Source organism: Mustela putorius, unplaced genomic scaffold (assembly GCF_011764305.1).
Source record: "Mustela putorius furo isolate JIRA1106 unplaced genomic scaffold, ASM1176430v1.1 tig00003858_pilon_pilon_pilon, whole genome shotgun sequence".
Taxonomy (NCBI): Eukaryota; Metazoa; Chordata; class Mammalia; order Carnivora; family Mustelidae; genus Mustela; species Mustela putorius.
The window spans coordinates 32,052,473-32,064,213 of record NW_025422010.1 but is presented as its reverse complement, the minus strand read 5'-3'; the positions used below and the strand labels follow the sequence as shown (position 1 = coordinate 32,064,213).

At 48.8% G+C, this 11,741-nt stretch overlaps 1 long non-coding RNA gene across 1 annotated transcript; it reads left to right on the top strand.

Annotated features, from left to right (window-relative positions):
- The first annotated feature begins 8,393 nt into the window (after positions 1 to 8,393).
- LOC101680863 lies at positions 8,394 to 10,392 on the top strand. The gene is made up of 3 exons (XR_199381.2): positions 8,394 to 8,519; positions 9,242 to 9,364; positions 9,759 to 10,392. It is a non-coding gene; the product is annotated as an uncharacterized LOC101680863 (long non-coding RNA).
- Positions 10,393 to 11,741: the final 1,349 nt, after the last annotated feature.

The window sequence follows — 11,741 nt, the reverse complement described above, 5'->3', positions numbered from 1 at the left end:
CCTGGGCGGCAAAGTTAAGCCTCTGCCCTCAGCTGAGCTCATGATCCCAGGGTCCTGCGATCAAGTCCCGCATCAGGCTCTCTGCTCAGCAGGGAGCCTGCTTCCCCTTCTCTCTCTCTACCTACCTCTCTGCCTGCATGTGATCTCTCTCTGTCAAATAAATAAAATCTTAAAAGAAAAAAGAAAGAAAGAAAGAGTGGTCCAAGCCTCTAAAGGAGCCTAAAGAAGGTCACGTTGCCCCCAGGTAGTCAAGGAAGAGGTGGGGGCCTTGAGTTTGATTTAACTCATTCAAGCAACTCTGTGTCACAAACAAATGGTTATTGAGAAAGTAGCTAATGAATTCCACAGTTATTTTGTAGCAACAAGTGGCTTGGAGCCGATCTACAAAATATTCTGCTACTTGATGTAATCCACTTTTACCCAAACTGTGGTGAAAAATCATGGTTATTTTTTCACGTTTGCTTCTTTGTTAGCTTAGGAGCAGAGGCTGCTCTGGGGCAACCACCCCAGCAACAACCCCTTGACACCTGTTTAATCTAGGCCAGGTCTCCCTGTGGTTGTGGCTTTAATGGCAAACACAACTTGCCACTGTTCACTGTTGAGCAACTGTGAGGGGACACAAGCAAGAAAAGGACCCCTGGCATCAGAAGTGAGCTCTCTGGAAATGGGTTTTTATCGGGAAGTGGAGTAGAGAAATCGCTGGAATGAGAAGAATTATCATTTCTGGAGTCGTCTTTGGATAACAAATTGCTGAGGCCTAAATATCCACAGATTATTCTATCTGAGTTTATCTTGTTGCGACAGATCCGCATGCTGTAATCAATCACACTGCGTATCCATAAAACAGCTTGATAGTACACATGTATTCTCCTCAAAATAAAGTTGTAACATTTACACATAATAACTTACTGGGCTGCAGGCTTTGCCTGACGTGTGCTCAATATCATCTGATGTTTTATTGGATCCCACACAAACTTTTGCCTAATACGGTCGTTCTACAGAGAAAAGTTAACCGAAGTGTTGACTCGGCTAAAGAAAATTAAAAAGAAAGAGTGGAAACTGAGGCAACCTGCTCTGGAAGCTGAAGAGAGGCCACAGTAGGTATAGCCTTAGGGGACAAGGTCACAGAGGGCTTCAGAGCCTGTTAGGCAATCTCATCCCCCCCACTCACTGGCCATGCGCAGGTCAGTCCGGCTCTTCGAGACCTCAGCTGCCTCATCTGAAAAGTGTTTGGCATTGCCAAGTGTTAAAATGTAAATTACACAGAGCCAGTGAGAGAGCCGAGGAGGATAGCGAGCTCACGGCAGGGGCTTCCTGCGCAGGAACGAGACATAACCGGCCAGTGCCTCTGGAACAGAGAAGCCACTTCCATGGATTCTGTATTGGGGGTGGTTAAGTAGTGTGACAAGTAGTTTGAAGCTTTCTCTATTGATTATCAACCTACTAAAATCTGTATAATTGTTACTTATTTGTTGATGTATTATCTCTCTCTCTGTGTTCCCCTAACCCCACTCTGGACTATCCGCTCCATGGGACAGAGACTGTACACGGTGGTGTCTGCAGAGACTAACACGTGGTAGGCGCTCAGTAAGCCACCAATGAATGAAGGAAACACCCATGAGTGAATGAATAAATGAGGCCTGGAACACAGTGTACCCCGACCCTTTCAGACTGCCACACATGTCCTGCTCTGGGCAGCTCCTTCGGCCAAAGCTCTGCTCCTCCTTTCCTGCCGCCTCCATCAAAACACGCCCGTGCTGAGCCCATGTTCTCAGCAATATGATCTAAAACCAGCAAAGGTAGTGGTCATGCAGCTCTTTGCGGATGACTAAGGGGCCCTCTGCTCTCTAGCCTGGTCAGAGGACATGTGGGACGTGGAAACTATGTGGGAGGCATACCTTAGGAAACCCCAGAAACTCAGAAGTGGCGGATGAGTAAGTAAGTAATGCTTTGCACGTTGCAGAAGCACTCAGGGGGCTGGGGGAAATGTAGGACTCTGCTAGTCATTCTCAGGGCATCAAACCCATCCGTGCAGCTTGGACAGCTTACATCCCTGACATCCTGACGGAGCCCCGAGAGCTATAGTTCCAGAAGGCCTACAGATGATCGTGGTGTGCTCTGATGATCGAGAACACTGGGACCAACCAAACACCAGCTTGCACCCTTCCCCAGTTCAAACCTGAATGCAGGCTTTAAGTGCCCTTGGGGATTGGGGGAAGGGGGCAGTATGGAATAAATGTAGTTTTCTAAAAACTCAGAAAGTCTTGGAATAACAACAACAAAAAAATAGTGCAGGTTTGACCTCTGGCCCTTCTAGTTTTCACTGTCGGCTAAGCACGTCAGGCTCACTCCCAGCCTGTCCTCCGTTTATGGAGCTCTTCAACCACTTACACTACTCTCTGCATCCTCAACAGCCTCTCGAAATCACACCCATGTATTTGGGGCGATGATGGGATACGGTTAATCATGTGAAAATCAGCGGACGTTCCGGCAAAGAACCCAACTCAACACTGTCTTGCTGAGACCTTTGAAATGTGTCTTGCGATGGTCCAGCCACATTCATACATGTGTTCACTCGGTGAACACGCACATTTGAACCCATCCTAGTGAACAGAGATGGACACACAATGCTTGCTGCATGCTTAAGCTTCACTGCGTAAAAACAACCTGCAGTTTCCAGCTTAGCGCTTCAGGAAGTCGGTGGTGTAGACAGCTCCCAAGAATTTAAGGAGATGCAACTCAGGCAGAATCACAACCATTACCCTCAGGACTACCCATGCGGTCATCCAAGGTTTCATTCTCACACCCCAGGGGGACAGAAGAGACTGAGATTTCAGGTGACTCCCTCCAGGGGGAGCTACTCTGCTCCTGACAATATACACACATAAGTAAGTAGAGTTGAACCATAAACTCAGGGAAATTTGCCTTGAAAATAGAGCTGGTGCCTTGGCTCCTCTGCCCAAGCTGGCGGGACCCTGCTGTCGATCTCCACAAGTCCGCGTGTTTGCCCGGATGCCGTGGCTGTGGAGCCAGGGAGGGGACCACGAACATGCTGGACACAGGTACAAGCAAGCCATGCTGCTGAGATAATCAAGGTTACTAGGGGTCAGAATTCTTCCTTCTTCCAGGCCAGTCTGTGTCCCTTGTGCAAAGCAATTGGAAATGCTTTGCACTGGCCTGGGCCAGGCTGGGTGACTGAGTGGCAAACCCAGACTCAGGGATCAGAAACCTTTCCCATGATACCCCACACTTAATCACAGCCACAAGAGCCCTGGGTTTTACCCTCACCCTTCCTCACCCTTCTCAGCATGGGCCATTCTGTCTTTCTGCAGTGGTTTGCACAGGTCTAGGATGGTCCCTGGACCTGGGAAATAGTCCGGGTTGGGAGGGATTGATGACTTTACAATATGCAGCCTTTTTCTGTCCTCATTCCTCTTGTCAGCCAGTCCCCCTTTCCTAGCCAGGACTTCTGCTATGCTCAGGGGACACAGACCCCCTACCTACCACACTGCACCTTTCCCTTTAGCTAACCTAAAGCCAGACTAGGATTTTCCAAAGGAACTCTTATGAGGAAACCCCGGGAGCACAAAGAAGAGAAATAGATGAGAGCAATAATGCTTCACATTTGTAAAGCACTTTGCCGTTTGCAAAGCACTTGCACATTCATTACCTCATTTACCCAGCATGAATTCCTTCCCCTGACTTAAGTAAAGCCTAGCCAGAGATCGGCACAGGCATTTCCTCCAGCCGTTCTTGGCCACCATTCTCCAAATCCAACTCTAGTATCTGGCAACACCAGCAGCCTGCGTGGTTCCTTATGGTCCCCCAAAAGGTGATTCCTAGTCCTGGGTCTACACCTGACTTTCTTCTGGCAGGGGCTTTCCAGAAGCATTTGTACTAACAAGTCATTAATGGTGGCTCTACCCACTAAGGGAAATGAAGTTTCTTGCTTCTAGGACAGTAACGGGAATTCGTCTCTCCCGTCTTGGTCAGCGACAGCAGTAATAACTAACATTCATTGAGCACGTACCGGTACCAGGCACCGCATTTGTGTGTATGAACTTGCTTTTCCTCACCTAAACCAATGAGTAGACAGTATTATCCCCATTTTACAAATCAACGAGGCTTAATAAATACAGGTCTTGTTTTCTGCTGTGGAAGTTATCAGTGGGTTGGGCGCAACTCAGGACAACGTGACTGAAGTCATTTGCTTCATTTAGTTCTGATTTTATGAATGCACACATTCAAGATGCATTTGCCAAGCTCCTCCTATGCAGCTGGCTGGCCACAGGGACACAGCGGTGAACCAGGTGTGGCTCTGCCCTGAGGACCCTGCCAGCTGGCTGGCCCCTATCAGCCTTCCTGGCTGCAGCATCACCACAGAGGTTCAAACCTAGTCTAGGGGCCAGAGAAAACCGCCAGGAGGCTGTGACATCCATGAGGAGGAGGAGAGTGTGCCCCAAAGGGACAGAGCAAAAGAAATAAAGGTTTGGAGGCCAGAGAGAGCATGACATTCAGGAAATCCAGCACTGGTGGTCAAGTAGGGTGGGCAGATTGTAGACTGAGTAAGGGGTTGGGGCTTTCTCCTGAAATCACTAGAACACTATTGATGGGTTTTAAGCAGAGAAGTGATATGACAAGAACTTTCCCCCTGAAGTTTTTTTTTTTTTTAATTAACCCCCTGCTTATTATCTTTCTGTCCTGCAGTTGTCTCTTTCCAGTAAAAGTGAGTTCAGACAGAGGCTGGGGGGCTCATTAAATAAGGCTGTCTGGTCACTGGTTGCTCACTACTAGAAGTCTTGCCACCCTCCACGCTCCCCATCCTCCTCTACCCGAGGCTCTCTGCCCCGTAGAACCAGACACTTTGGGAACCTGAAGCTATTTTGGTCTAAGAGCAGCAAATTCCAGGCTCATGTCTCTGAATGCTGATAGCTTCCACCTCTTCTGGATTTACCTTCATCTTTGGTGTCCATCCATGGCAGTCACCTTCTGTCCACATACACTATCACAGTTCTTCATCTCCCTACCGCTGACTAACGCCCCTTTGTCAGGTTCAAGAGCTTGCCCAGACTGCTGGCCGGCTGGCTGGCTCTGAGCTCCTCTCACTATGACGGGAAACTCCTGGAGGCCAGGCAGGGGCCTGGTCTGGAAGAATGCAGGTGCAGGCACCTTCTGCCGATGGGGAGTACTCTTAATTTGGCTTAAAGTGCGATTTCAGCAAGCTGGGACACAAAGAAGTAAGGGAAGAAGGGGCCATGGCTTGCCAATTAGGCCCACCAACCTAATTCTGATGACTGAGCAGGCAAAGTCAGGATAGCCAGCTCCTCCTCACAGCTGGGGCTGCGTTTTATGCCGGTCTGAAATGTCCACAGCTCCCAGCTCCTAGCATATACAGGAGCTTGTCTTTGGCTGTCTGTCTCTTTCGAACCAAAGTCATGTTTTGTTTCCACAGTTGAGAGAGGCCTCAGAAACTGAGTTCCAGTCAATCTGTGCCATGATGTGGGCATGAGACCCCAAGACAATGGACACTGTGCCTTCTTTGGGGCCAACATCCTTCACTCCAGACCATGGCGGGCTGGACGACTCAGAGTCTATTGAGATCCATACACAACAGTATGGAATAGATATGCTTTTATGAGACCCCCCAAAAGGGGTCCATAGTCCTCACAAAAGGTTAATAAGCCCTGATTTGGAGGGTGCTTGTGGACCTGCACACACTGACCCTATTATAACCTTCTGAGCCCAGGGCCAGCCCTCCCCACTGTAGTTCTGCCCAAACACACCCAGTTGACCCAACTAATGCAAACATGGCAATAATTTATTTCAGTTCAAAGAAATGCAAATTGGGTTAATATCCCTTTCTCTGAACCATCACATATTCAATATAAACTAATTCGTTTCCACAGCAGTGAATTTTTTCTAGAAACAAATGATACTCTGTTCTGCACAATTCAAACTAGCACATTTTTTAATGCAACAAACATTTATAAACCACTCATCCCTCCCCCCTTTCCTCCTTCCTAAAAATACCCATTGCAGCACCATCTTGGAGCCTACAGCCTGTCATCCCGAACTGCTGCATTGTATTTTTATAATGGGACTGTTTCAATCCTAGTCATCAAATTACCGTTTATTATTATCCCCATTTTACAGATAAAGGAACTAGGTCACAGGGAGGTCACCTGACCTGCCCCAAGCCCACAGCAGGACTATAATGGAGAAGACGTGCTTCCCGGGGAATGCAGCCTTGGAAGAGCAGAGGCGGGCAGGCTGGTTTGCTTATGCTTCTAGAAAAAGCAAGCACTAGTGGGAGACGAGCCCACTGTCTCTCAGCACAGTCCAGGGCCAACATGGGGAAGGCATAGCCAGCCGCATGGCGAGAGGTGTCCAGAGCAGAGACATCTGTGTGACTCCCTGAAAGCACAGCTGTCCAGAGAGAGGCTTCTCGGAGAAGCAGCAGCCTAGGGCCAGCCTGCAGACCTGGAGCCACAGGGAAGGGGCATTGGACTAGAAGCCTGAGCCCTGACTCTGCAGGAGGTGACTCCTCCCAATGAACCACCGTTTTGCAGCAGGAATGATGCCTGGACTCCATGATCTCCAGCAGCTTTTCAGGTGTCTGACCGGGGGCACTCTGTGGAGGACTCCTGAAATTGCCGCCTGAGGGGCCCCCCCGCAACCCACGTGGTGCTCACTGCTCCCCAGCAAGGGCCCCCACGCCAGGCTTCCCCCGTCACAAAGCACGCCAGGCCTCTGACTGTCACTGGTGAGGCCCGCTGCGGGACAGCCAGCTCAGCTGATCATCACAGCAGACAGCCTGGGGGGTGACGTCACCCTTTATATATACAAAATGTCATGCACGTGCACACACACATACACACACACACGATTTCTTTTCTCGACACATCATTCTTGATTTAAAGACCTAAAGCCTAAAGCTGAGATTATTTCTGGCCCCCTCCAGGACCATGAAGGGGGCATCTTGGGACCTCACCCTGGTGCTCATCGAAGGGCCACATGCCGGTACCATGCACCCAAGAGCTGTGTGTGGGCCACGAAGCTGCAGACTCCCAAGCCTAAAGCAACTGCTCCATTCACCTCTGTCCTCAGACCCGCAGCATGCACGCTTCTGCCCCCGCAGATGCCCCAGCCCTGGGTCCTCCTCCACGCTGGGCCGCTATGGGCGTGTGGGTCAGAGGCCATGTCAGAACCACAGCATCAGCGCGCTCCCACAGCAGGGCTCGTTATTAATAAACACGCTGCTTTGAGCATTTGCTCACGATTGTTTGATATTTCAGTTTTCAGTAATTTTCTCAGTTAATAATTTATTAAATGGATTATTTGTCATTTCAATTTATTAAAAATTGATAAAGGGCTCATTTCTTTTTTCCCCAAGCTAGGACACAGGGAGAGATACACAGGCCAGAGTACAAATTAAAGGCGCCCTGATTCCTTAGCTCCCCTGATCCCCACCCAATCATCTGCGGCCAATGAACACTCGCATGTCCCCTCCCTAGTGTCTCAGCACCCAGAGTCGACACCCTGATCAGGCAACGAGGCTGGAGAGGAACGCTCCCACCCGCTCCTGAGCCAAGCCCATCCCCTAGCTTCTTATCTCAGCTTCCCCTGCAACCACACTAGCAGCTCCAGGCCTCTGGCTGCCCTGCTCAGCAGGGAGAATGCCTCATCAGTCCTTCAGCATGCCGCATTCCACACAGGGCCCTCTTTGAGGTGGGGCTGCGTTTCCAAGACGGAACCTGGCATGGTGGTGGGACCTGGGACTGGAGTAGCAGGGAGGTATGGGGGGGGGGGGCAGAGTAGAACGTGCAGGGAGCCCTCAAAATGGCCTCCTGTGTTCCTGCAAGCCATGCCCATCCGAACAGGCAGCTCTCCTGTCCTCCGTGCTATTAATTACCTCATGGTTTCTGTATTCTGGTCATGGCCCTGCCTATGTTTACAGAACAAGCATAGGAAGGCCCTTGAGAAGAAGAACAACAGCAGGACAGTCTCCTGACACTTCTCCTCTTCCTTCTCCTCCGTGCCCTCCAGGCTACCCTCCACCACACGCTTCTTATTTATTCCACCTCTTCCCACTCTCTTGCCATCTCCAACAACAACTTCCTGCTTTTCTCCCACCTCCTTCTTTCCTTATCCCTCTTTCACTGAGCTCTCTCTCCCTATCCCATGTCCTTACGTCTTTCTGGCCCTTCCTCCCCAAGGTCTCCTCAGCAGACTGGCTGGATGCCCACATTTCCCTCTCTGCGGGTGTGGCCCCAGGAGGGCCCACCTCAGAGCCCCTGAGGACCTTCATCACCAGTGTCCTGAGGTCACAATGGCTCTTAGGCTGGTTCTGGGCTAAGAGCTAAAGCGTCGTGCACTCAGGCCCCAACCTCGGGTCACAAAGTGTCCACCCAACCAGGGCAAGAAAAAGGACAGTGCTCTCTGGGTCAAAGATGGCGCAGATGAAGGCCTGCCCAGCCATCAGCAAACTCGAGGCAGAGAGAGAAAGGAAGAAATCACAGGTGGGCAGGAGGGTGAGCAGAGGAACAGCAGCCACCTCAAAGTCACTTTAGCCAAGAGAGTTTGGTCATCATTTTGCAATTTCTGTCTGCCTTCACGGGCTCCTTGAGATCCCATGTATCACTGTTTTCCAGAGCACTTTTTTCCGAGATGAGTTTAATGGCCTTATAAAAGTCACATTGTGCACAAATTGGGAAGTCTCTGCAGCTCCGCGCCGGCTCTCATGCATAGACACTCGCACACTTCCCACAGCTGAACAAGGAAGGCAATTCAAGGCACAAAAACATCCTTGGGTAAATTACTTCCTATTAGTATGTCACATATTTCTTAGATACGACTGTAGTTCCAGGAGGTGACAGCAGCAGTTGACAATAAAACTTTGCACTCTTTCTTATTTATATTTTCCCTGCCTTTCTGTTTTGTTTGTTTTTTCTTTCCCCTCAAAGTTACATAACAGCACATCCAACTCATCATCTCCTTACTCCTAGGGAAACAATGCCCCCAAGGCTCTTCCTGACTCGCTCACTGTGGGGCTGTCCAAGTAGACATCCGACCACGAAGGACGCTCTAAAGGCCATTGTAGCATCTGGAGACAGGAGGCGCGGGGTTGGGGCTCCCTCAGTCCCCACTAATACTCCCCAAGTCCACTGCTAGGCACAGCTTCCTGCTTCTCTTCACATCCACAATTTCCCACTGAACAACTACCTACCGACCCCATGCCTAGGCCTGAGCCAACTGAGCTGGTTGAGACAAGAGTAAACAGGAGTTTACTATCCACTTGCTGAGGAAGACCCATCCAGTGAGACAGCCTAATCACAAGAGAAGAAAATACATGGGAAGTGACGAGGTGAGCACTTTAACCTAACCAGATCACAGGAGCGGGGCTGGAGGGATGGAGGTCGGGGTGAAGGAGGCTGAGACCTAAAGCAGGGAGGGCTGGACGGGGGCGGGGTGGGGGGGGTGCCTTACACCGTTCTTTGCAAACACAGTGTCACCTCCGCACTTAAGCACAGCCAAATGGAGAACGAGAATGGAGGTCCAGGCAGAGAACTAATGCCTCTGGACAAGAATTTTCTCTCCATTGTCCCAAGACCTTAAAAATCTCTTAGGCACAGGGAGGATCCGGTTTGCCAGCCCTTCGGCTGGGGTCAACTGCATGAGGTTCTCCCAGGGATGGCCTCTGGGATGCTCTGAAACTTTCCTGACCTTTCCACCTCACAGTCTATTCCCTTCTCCCACAGCCTGGAGAATTCAGAATCCCAAGCCCTGCTTGGCAGCAAGGAAACTGAACCTTGAACTTCCCCATGGCCTTGCGTTCTCTGGCCCTGTGATCCTCTTCTGGTTCCCACCCACAGGAGCCTAATTCTGGTGGTCCTTGTCCCAAGCCAGCCATGGTGCTAATGGCAGCTCCTTCCCAAAAGCACCCAGCTCAGGCTCCTTCTCAGGATCTCAAGCCTAAAAAACCTCCCAGCTCAAGTTTATGGCTAAAGAAGAGGTCTTGTTGTTCTGCCTACAATATAGCAACCTTGTCTCCATAAAAAGAAGAGAACGCAGACTCTCAAAGAGACACCAGAGCCACAAAATGTAGACAGATCCCACACCTACTGATGAGGATGACGGTTAGAGGGCCACCCTAGGGGGGATAGAACTGGATAGGCTTTTCAAAAGGGGCAGCTCTGAAATCTGTAGAAAATAAGGTAGTTTTCTCTGTAATTGAACAAAGGAAGAGAGGAACAGATTAAGGAGCAAGGATTAGGGGAGGAGGGATATTATCAGATACCATTTTGCATAAATATCATAATGTGGTGAATTTATTTATTTTTTACTTTCAGCCAAAAGTTTTGGTATTGCATTCAGAACCATTGAAACAATGGGAAAAGCCTATCACTAAAAAAATATTAAAAATTTTTAAAAAATTAAAACACTGTCAGATCAATTCCCTGATGGTAACCTGTCTGATGCTATATTTTTGGTCAGTGTAGATACATCCTGAATATTTTAAGACTTTCTGGACTTCAGTTCTCTACCACTTATAATTCAAAATTGCATCTCCCCCCCCCACACTTTCTCTCAGGACTCTTAATTTCTCTTCTCTATCCGCCATTATTTATTTAAGCCTCCTAACTGTATTATTTATTTTAACACCATATCTGTATTATTTATTTTACTGTAGCTCCATAACGATATTATTTAAGTCTATAAAATAAAGCTTTTTCCCTTGAACTCTCCGTGCAAAATAAAATTGTGTTGTACTGAAACATTCTTTGAAATGCCCTTCTTTTCTACCACGGGATAATAATAATAATACTTTGCATTTATATAGTACCTTTCATCCTGGGATTATTTAAGTCTGCAAAAGCAGTCTGTCTGAATTCTCCATGCAAAAATCAAGTTGTATGATAATATTCTTTGAAATGCCCTTTATTTTTCACCACTCGCTGGTACAGAAATGCTCTGTCTTTGTGCACTAGTTTCCCACCTAGGAATTCCTAAGTGACTCTCCCATTAATACTTGCCTACTTCGAAATGGCCAGATAAATACTATCCACACTACCTGAGTGGTAAAAGGGAAGCAGTATGAAGACCTCCCTGGACAGAATATATGTGTAAATCAGAGGACACCTACCCAACATACAGGTCCTCTGGGCTATTAGAACTACTCCTTGCAAACTTCCTCCTCCCGCCCATCATCCAGATTCATTAAGGAACTGTAGACTGAGCCAGACCACCTGGGTTTAAACCCACTCATTCCCAAGCAGCACATCCTGGTCAGCTCTTTCCCCTCCTGAACCTTCAGCTGCTCGTCGGTACTCAGCATCCTCTCCGTGCCCTGTGCTTGGCTCCGGCCTCTCTCACATCTGGACGTGTCCTTCCTCCTCGCCATTTGTCTGTCCTTCAGCACCCAACTCCAAACCCAACTTCAGGAAGAGCAAATGGTGGCCCCATATCTTCTCCTAGAACAGCAGCTGTTACCCATCATTTTCTTTTTGGATGGCCCTTGGCACCTCAATGTCTGGAGCTGGATTACACATCATCTCACACAGATTCTAACTGTCACTTGTGTCTGACCTTGTTATTATTTCATTCAACAAATAGTTATTGAGTATCTAGTATGTACTAGGCACTCTCTTTGGCTCCAGGGACAACAGTTGAGAATGAAACAAAACCCCCAGTCATTTCAAAACTTAAAACCTTGTAGGAAAATAAGTCCCCCATATAATCCT